We start from the raw sequence: 8,675 nt of genomic DNA, 5'->3' as shown, positions 1-8,675 counted from the left end.
TTTTTTTTTTGATAGAGGGTCTATGTAGCCCTGGGTGTTCTGGAACTCAAAACTTAGACAAGGCTGGTCTTGAACTCACAGAGATCCACCTGCCTCTGCTTCCCAAGTGCTGGAATTAATGGTATATGCCACCATGGTAGTTTTATTTTCCCTATAGCTTTAAAATTTTGCTTATTGTGGGCTGGAGAGATGACTCACTGATTAAGAGCACTGGCTGCTCTTCTGGAGGACCCAGGTTCCATTCCCAGCACCTACATGGCATCTTATAACTGTAACTCCAGTTCCAGAGGATCTGACATTCTCACACAGATATACATGCAGGCAAAACACCAATGCACATAAAAATAAATCATTAAAAAGTGTTTTTTTTATTGTTTTATCTTTCTTCTGAAGGATGAGAACCCTGTCTGCCCTGTTTATCACATTGTCTAGAGCAGTCCCTGGCACACCACTGGGCTAGTGTCTGTTGACTAAAGAAGGCAGTGTTAGTATGTGGAGGCCAGGTTGTGGAGCCGGCATGATGGAAAGGAGGGCAATAGAAACAGTGTTCTAGGTAGTATATAAAAAGTACCAAGGCCAAAGCCTAGAGGGGTGGAGGAGGAGCCCAGGGGCAGGGACAAAAATATGGGACAGTGAGAAATAAAGCAGTAGGGCAATATCCAGGACCTGGGACTTGTCTAGACTTGGAACCACTTGGTCAGGTGTGTGTCTAATAAAGCAAGGAGGAAGGAAGAAGGGAAAGGGACAGAAAGAATAAAGACAGTGGAAAGAAGACATGGATAAAGAGAGGTTGCTGGCCATGGTGGCACAGACCTGTAATAGCAACATTTGGGAAGTAGAAGCAGAAAAATCAGGAGTTCAAGGTTACCCTCAACTACATAGCGAGTCCAAGGACAGCCTGGGCTACAGGAGACTTTATAGAAACAATACTATCTTCCCAATAGACACAAATGGAGGAAGGCAGAAGTTGAGAACAATTAACAAGTTACATGGAAACTTGTATCTGAGAGGGTAAATGACAAGTGAGGAGTATGGAAGGAGGCTGGAGTGGTTAGGTTAGGACCAGTTCAGTCCCCAACACCCACATGACTGCTCACTACGGCATGTAACTACAGTTCCAGAGGACCCATCACCGTCTTCTGGCCTCAGTGCACACTGCATGCACGTGGTGCACAGATGTATTTGCAAACAAAACATTTACACACACAAAAATAACAATGTGTGTGTTTGTTTAAAGAGACAGGGTCTCTCTGTGCAGCCCTGGGTGTCCAGGAACTCACTCTATAGACCAGGATGGCCACGAGCTCAGAGATCCACATGCCTCTGCCTCCCAAGTGCTGAGACTAAAGGCGTGAGCCACCACCCCGCTGCTAACATCTTTTTACAGTAGAGGTTAGGTGGCTGAAGTCACTAGCTCAGGCCTAGCAGATACTAAATAGCCGTATGAATGGAGGGAGGAGTTAAGAATTCAATTAAGACTTCTCGCTTGTGTGATTGGGTGGCTGTAGATGTCACTCTCGAAGATAGTGGAGGCGGGACAAACGGTGTCTCATTTCTCCTCCCATGTGGGGTAGGATGGTGTCGATTGGCTGTTTCGAGGAGCGCGCCAGAAACAGCCCAAGCGGGCGAGGGACGTATCGTGACATCACTTCTGAGATATTTCCGAGCTACCTCGTCGGGCAACTTCAGCACCGGAACTTCCGGCTAGTGTGGCCATCTTGACTTCCTGACCTTGGGCGTCCGCTGGTCCTTGTCTTTGGTCTTTCCGCGCCGTCATGTCTGTCCTGACACCGCTGCTGTTGAGGGGCCTAACTGGCTCGGCCCGGCGCCTCATGGTGCCGCGCGCTCAGGTCCACTCGAAGCCGCCGCGGGAGCAGCTCGGTGTCCTGGTGAGCGGGACCGACAGGGTGCTGGGGGCGGCCTGCTGCGCCGGCTCGGGCCTGTCTGCAGGGCGTGGAGGGGGCAAGTTGCACGCATGCTATTAAGCCCTAGATCATTCGCCCAAGTCCCTGGAGCTCAGGTCAGCCCTCAGCCCCTGCTTGGTTGCTTACTCGCTGCTCAGCCTCTCTAAGCCCCACCATTTTTTGGTGGGGAATGTCTGACAGCGATGGTAATGATTGTTGGGTTTTTTTTTTTTTTTAATTAAGGAGGGGTGCAGAGGAACCACTAGGTCTCTGGGGTTCTCAGAAATGTAGGGGTATTTAACTATGTGGACAACTTTCACTTTTTTTTTTAAATTGAGACAGAGTCTCATGTAGCCCAGGCTGACCTCGAACTTGTAGCCTTGTTTGACCTTGAATTGATAATCCTATCTGCACCTCTAGTGCTGGAATTGCAGGCATGTGTCACCACTTTCCGTTTATGTGGCGCTGGAGCTCAAACCCAGGGCTTTCTAAAAAGCTACGTCCTGGCCCAGGTCCCCTCCTCCTTTTTTTTTTTTTTTTTTTTTTTTTTTTTTTTTTTTCTTGGTAGCTTTTCTATTTTAAGTGGGAGCCGGTCCTGAATCCAGGCTGCTGGGTACTGAATTAGGGCTAGAACCAAGACTTACCACTGAGGAAACTGACAAGTCATGCCTGCCGATAGTCCCAGTTACTGGGGAGGTTGAGGCAGGAAGACTGAGCTCAGGAATTGAGGCTAGTTTGGGCAACATAATGAGACCTTGTCTCAAAACAAGGCCTGGGAGCTGGAGAGGTAGGTGGTACAGCACCTAAGAGCATTTGGTGCATGATTTCAAGGAGCCTGGAGCTTGGGTCCTGGCAACCATGTAATGATCCAGAAGCTTTCAACTTCTCCAAGGGACCTGACACCTCTCCTGGCCTTTGTGAAAGCACAAGGACATAACCTGTGATCACACCCTCCAACACATACAGCACACAGGCAGATAAAACAAATCTTGAAAAGGTCCCCCCACAAATAGGCACATCAAAACCCATACACAAACAACCCAGCAGCCATGTGGCACAGACTAATTCCAAGGAGATGAAGTTCACGGTCAAGCCTGGGGCACCCCTCCCCCTGCAGATCAGTATTTTAAAAAGGACCTTTGTGTCAAGGCTGAGAATGGGCTTGGCATCAGTGACTGTCCCTTCCTTAGAGTCTCCCTGGGCCTTTGTCTGCCCCTCCCATATGCTGGGGTTTGAACTCAGGCCCAAGTTGCTTTCTTTATTGTGGGTCTGCTGGGCTTCCCTTAGTCAGTCTCCCTGAGGGACTGACTCTCCATGCCTAAGGACTACCAGATTTGGGAGTATCTACGGAATCCTTGCCCTGAGGGACCCTTGTTTCTTGTGCTCTATGTAGGATATCACCATTGGGCTCACTTCCTGCTTCATCTGTTGCCTCCTGCCTGCGGGCTGGGTCCTGTCACACCTGGAGAGCTACAAGAAAAGGGACTGAGGGAGCTGTCCCCTCTCATCCTGTGACTAGACCACTCTTGCCAGCCCATCTTGATCATGTTTCCTGCATTCCTGACTGGCCTTCCCTGGGATCATGCCATTCAATTCCAGTCACCTCTTCTGCAATCATGACTTCTCGATGTCTCCATGGTGACAACTGGGACCACATGTATTGTTTCTGCTGGTGGGGTTCCCCCTTGTAACAATAAAGTCTATTTAAACCTTGCTCCTCCTGCTGGCACACAGGAACTGAGGGTGGTGTTGGATTGAGGACGGAACACCTGGCTGGGGCAGGCCCCGGTGTTGTCTCAGGTTTCTTAGGTGTGTGTCTGCTCTACTTCACTTACTTAAATGGTTCTCAGCTTCTGGGAAATACCTGTTATTACTGAGCCCTCCACCATGTTGCTTATCTCTTCCAGTTCCCTTGCCTATGCCAAGTTTATTGGCTCCCTATAAGTGCATGCATGGGCCTCCATCTTTAAGGCTAACTCTGAAGCTGTGACCCTTTATCAAGTGTCTTTCCTGGCTTGGGTGTCCATGTGCAGTGCCTTGCAAGTAGTGGGTGTGGTGGAGCCCAAGGCATTTTATGCTGGGTATTGCTACCACTTTATGTCAAATTCAGGGCCCTTTTTAGCACCCTCCTCAGTATTTTCAGGAGGAGCCGGGGGAGCTGGAGATGGTCTCTAGTCGTGTGTCAGGATCTGGGAGGAGCAGCACTCTGGTCCCCCAGTGGCCCCCCCCCCATGGTGAAATGGCTTTACCTCACTTTTCATGCTTTGCTGGATGACTTGGTTGACTTCCAGATAGACACGGGGACGGTATTCCCTGTGAACCCGGGGCTGGAACAGTGGACAGAAATGACAGCCAAGGGCTGTTGCTAATTTTAGGCCCTAGATATCTGAGCACAGCTTTCTAGTGCCCTTCTAAGGCTTGTTTTCTGAAAGCTTCGGGTAGAGCTGACCCCTCTATCCCCTTTACGCCTGGCTTTTCTGCATGGTGTTTGATGATGCCTATACACCCAAGGCCAAGGGTGCTTCCCAGTGAGTAGGAAAGGACTCCCTGCCTCCTGAGGGGCTGTTGCCTTCAACACAGACCAACTTTGGTGTGTTAAGACTGAAGGGATTGTAAACCAGTTGCCTGAACCTGTTTCCAGAGTAGGCAGAGTAGGCACAGCTACTGGGTGTTAAGGGCCTAGTGTGGTGACCCATACCTTTAATTCCAGCATTGCACCAGGAGGCTGAGGCTGGAGGATCCTGATTTTCGGGCCAGCCTGGGGTTTCTGTGTGTAATAATTCTTGGCTATCCTGGAACTCATTTTGTAGATAAGGCTGGCCTCAAACTCACAGAGATCTCCTAGCTCTGCCTTCCAAGTGCTGGGATTAAAGGCATGTGCCACCACCAGCTCAGCATTTTCTTAAAACAACAAAATCACTAAATGGATAAAAATGAAGGGATGGCCTCAAAAGTCTTGGCCAAAGTGGCCTCATATCTGTCCCTGCCTTCATAATATCACAATGGGAGACTTTCCTGTTCACTGCAGCTCAGGGTGGGGTAAAAGCTGGGTGTCAACCAGCTTTCTCACCTTGGAAGTGATGGAGGCAGGAGGGGTAGCAGGGGCCCTCATTGCCAAACCTCTGCTGCCTGAAGAGGTTCAGCTGTGCAGACTGGATCTGTCCATGGGCACAGATTATATCTTGATCTCAGAGCCATGGGCTGTCTTGAAGAGAGGATGCAATCCCAGAAGAGTTTTGTTCCAGTTTCTATGGTAACATCATTTCTCTGCCAAGGATTAGTTATATCCTATTTCTGTGCCCTTGGAACTCAAGAAATAGATGATAGACACCCTGTCACAGAACTGCTTGAAACCAAAGTTCTGTCTTGAGTCAGTTCAGGCTGGAGTGAAGCCAATTGGCTATAAGTTTTTAGACCCTGGTCTGAGCCCTTAAGCAGGCTTAACATCTCAGGGGAAGTGGGGATGGGCTGGGCAATTGGCTTGGGGTCCTGAAGGAGGGCTTAAGATTCCCACTGACTTGTCATGGTTGGAGTCACCCTCACAGGCCTGGAATCAACTTTCACTGACTTGCTTTTACCAAGTCAGGGACCCTTAAATGACCCGCAAAGTAAAGCTTTGTGCTCTGAGGCATATCTTGTGTCCTGTCTGGTGTCTGATGGGGTGGGCTGAGAGTCTGGAGACTGGAGGGTGACCTTAGCAAGTCATCCAGTCTGACAGGCAGGATAATGTCTTTTCTCTGATCCTAGGAATCCATGAAGTCATTTTTTAATGGCCAAGGCAATTTTGCAGATGTGATTATGGGTCCCGGCCTTGAGCTAAGAGATCATCCTGGATTATCTTGGTGGCCAAGTGTGATTACCCAACCCATGTGCCCTGCAAACAAGCGCATCCTTACTGCTGCCATTGCAGGGAGTGGGCTAGATGTAAGGAATGCTGTAGTCAGAGGTAGCCCTCAGTTTACTGCCAGAAGGATTGGGAGACTTCCTCTAACATGATGCTGAATTTTGCCAGCCAGCGAGGAATGGAAGAGATAGATTCTCTCTCAACCTCTGGAGAGGAACATAGCCTACGAGCACCCACCTTGACTTTTATTCTGATCTCCAGAGCTCAGCTCTTGGGGCATGGGCTGTCAGGACTGGTGTACCAGCTGATTAGACATTTCCAAAATGAGTCCCCAGCTAGGAGTGTGGGTAGTGCTCTCCCTGTGCCCCCTTCTCTGTTCCCCATTGTCTCCTTTAATGACCTGGATCCTGCAGGTCACTATCAGCTCAGATAACTGCCCCAAAGCCCAGCCCCTATTCAGCTCTGCAGGCCTGGCCTTTGCTGGACTCAGTGCATCCCTAGATCCTGCTGTAGTTGTTGGCATTTTCTTTTGGCTGCTTACCACCTCCCAAATAAAGATGACATGGAGACTTACTATGAATGCTCAGTCTTTGCTTACCCTTGTCCCACTAGCTCTTTTAACTTAATTTAACCTGTTTCTATCCATCTTATGTTTTGCTTTGGGGCTTTTTATCTTAAATTCATCTTAAAGTCCTACTTGTCTGCTTCCTCTGATTTTGGCTAGCCCCTGGCATCTTTTTCTTCCTTTCTTTCTCTGCTGAGCCTCAATTTCTCCTAACTCTTCTTGCCTGAAGTTTTGCCTCTATTGGTCTTTCAGCTTTTTTTTTTTTTTTTTTTTTTTTTTTTAAGATTTATTTATTTATTTAATGCCTATGGGTGCCTTGTCTGCATGGCCATCTGCTCACCAGAAGTCATTGGATCCCATTACAGACAGTTGTGAGCTGCTATGTGGGTGCTGGGAATTGAACTCAGGACCCCTGGAAGAACAGCCAGTGCTGGGTTTTGTTTTGTTAGCTATTGTTTTGAGACATGGTCTCATATACTCCAGGTTAGCTTCAAACTCCCTATGTAGCTGAAGATAACCATCTATTTTGGTCATCTACATCCAAAGTGCTAGAATTACAGGCATTCAATAATAATGTGTCCAGTTTTTTATGTGGTGATGGGAGTCAAACAGTGCTTTTTTTACATACCAGGCAAACACTACTTTCTGGGCTATGTCCCTAGCCATGGTGTGTGTGTGTGCATGTGTGTGTAGTATGTATGGGTATGGGTTGACCAGGCATTTTTGTTAGTTACTCTCCACCTTATTTGGGGGAGGGGTGGTTCCCTTTGAACCTGAAACTTGTTGTTTTGGCTAGATAGGCAGGACAAAACCCCAGGATCCACCAGCTCTATCCCTCCAGTGCTAGAGTTACAGGTGCATGCCGTCACACACAGCTGGGTATCTAAACTCAGGTCTTCATGGTTTTGCAGCAAACACTTTACCCACTGAGTTATCCACCTAGCCCCCACACCAGTCTTTTTGATAAAGGATTTCATATTGCTGTCCAGACTGGTCTAGAACTCAGTAATGCTCCTGCCTCAGCCTCTTGCATGTTGGGACTACAGACATGAGCCACCAGCCCAACTTGTATTGCCTGTTTTTGTCATTGGCCTTGGACATTTGTGGAATGGTCAATTGGGAGTCAGGGACAGTGTGTAGGGCTGTACTAGGGATTGTTAGCAAATCAGCAAGTGGGGTTTAGATGCTTTGGGATAAGCAGAAGCCAGAAAGTAGTGAAAGGTGCAGAACAGATGGTATGGGAGTAAGAGAATACTTATGTACCACCAGGTAAATGGGTATTGAAAAGCATTAAGCAAGCCCATGCCTCTAATATCAACACTCAGGAGCTGGAGACAAAAAGGGTTAGAAATCAGCCTGGGCTACATGAGACCTTGTCTCAGATATGCATAAAATATAAAACTAAAGCAAGGAATTGATTGACAGTGTCACTCATAATTAGAACGTGAACTTAGTATGTGAGAAGCCATGGGTTCAGTCCTCAGCCTTTTGTTTATTTTTCAAGACTGGGTTTCTCTGTGTAGCTTTGGAGCCTGTCCTGGAACTCACTCCGTAGACCAGGCTGACCTCGAACTCACAGAGTTCTGCCTGCCTCTTCCTCCAGAGTGCTGGGACTAAAGTCACACACCACCACTGCCTTGCCAGTGCTCAGCTCTTATATAATGGAAGCTACACAGGTTTAATAGAAAACATAAAAGCTTGGAAGGGATCAGGAAGGGCTGGGAAGAGTTACTGTAAAACAGAAGGAAGCAGACACTCCTTATCTTTACTGTGTGAAGACTAATGACTTGCTGTGTGCCTACCACCAGTAGGAAAACTGAGTGAGTGCTATATAAGATCTTTATTGTTTCAAATAAAAGGATGGAGAGACGGTTTAGTGCTTGAAATCATGTGCTGCTCTTGAAGAGGTTCTACTTTTGATTTCCAGCACCCACATCACATGGTTCACAACCACCTCTAACTCCAGCATCACATGTCTCTGACCTCCATAGGTGACTTAAGTGCATATACCCCTTCACCCATAGAAACATTAAAATTTCTTAAGTCACCTGTGAAGCCGGATGGTGATGGTGCATGGTTTTAATCCCAGCACTGGAGAGGCAGAGGTAGGCTGAGTTCTGTGAATTCAAGGCCAGCCTGGTCTACAGAGCAAGTTCCAGGACAGCCAGAGCTACACAAGGAGGTCCTGTCTTGAAAAACAAAAACAAAATAAATAAATAAATAAAAAGAAAGAAAGAAAGGAAAAAAGAGAGAAAGAAAGAAAAATCACCTGTGGCCAGTTGGTGGTGGCACATGCCTTTAATGTCACCACTTGGGAGACAGAGGCAGGAAGGTCTCTGCCTGGTCTACAAGAGCAAGTTCC

This window comes from Phodopus roborovskii, unplaced genomic scaffold (genome assembly GCF_943737965.1).
Source record: "Phodopus roborovskii unplaced genomic scaffold, PHOROB, whole genome shotgun sequence".
NCBI classification, from domain to species: domain Eukaryota; kingdom Metazoa; phylum Chordata; class Mammalia; order Rodentia; family Cricetidae; genus Phodopus; species Phodopus roborovskii.
The sequence above is the reverse complement of the archived record's forward strand: the minus strand, read 5'-3'. Positions refer to the sequence as shown.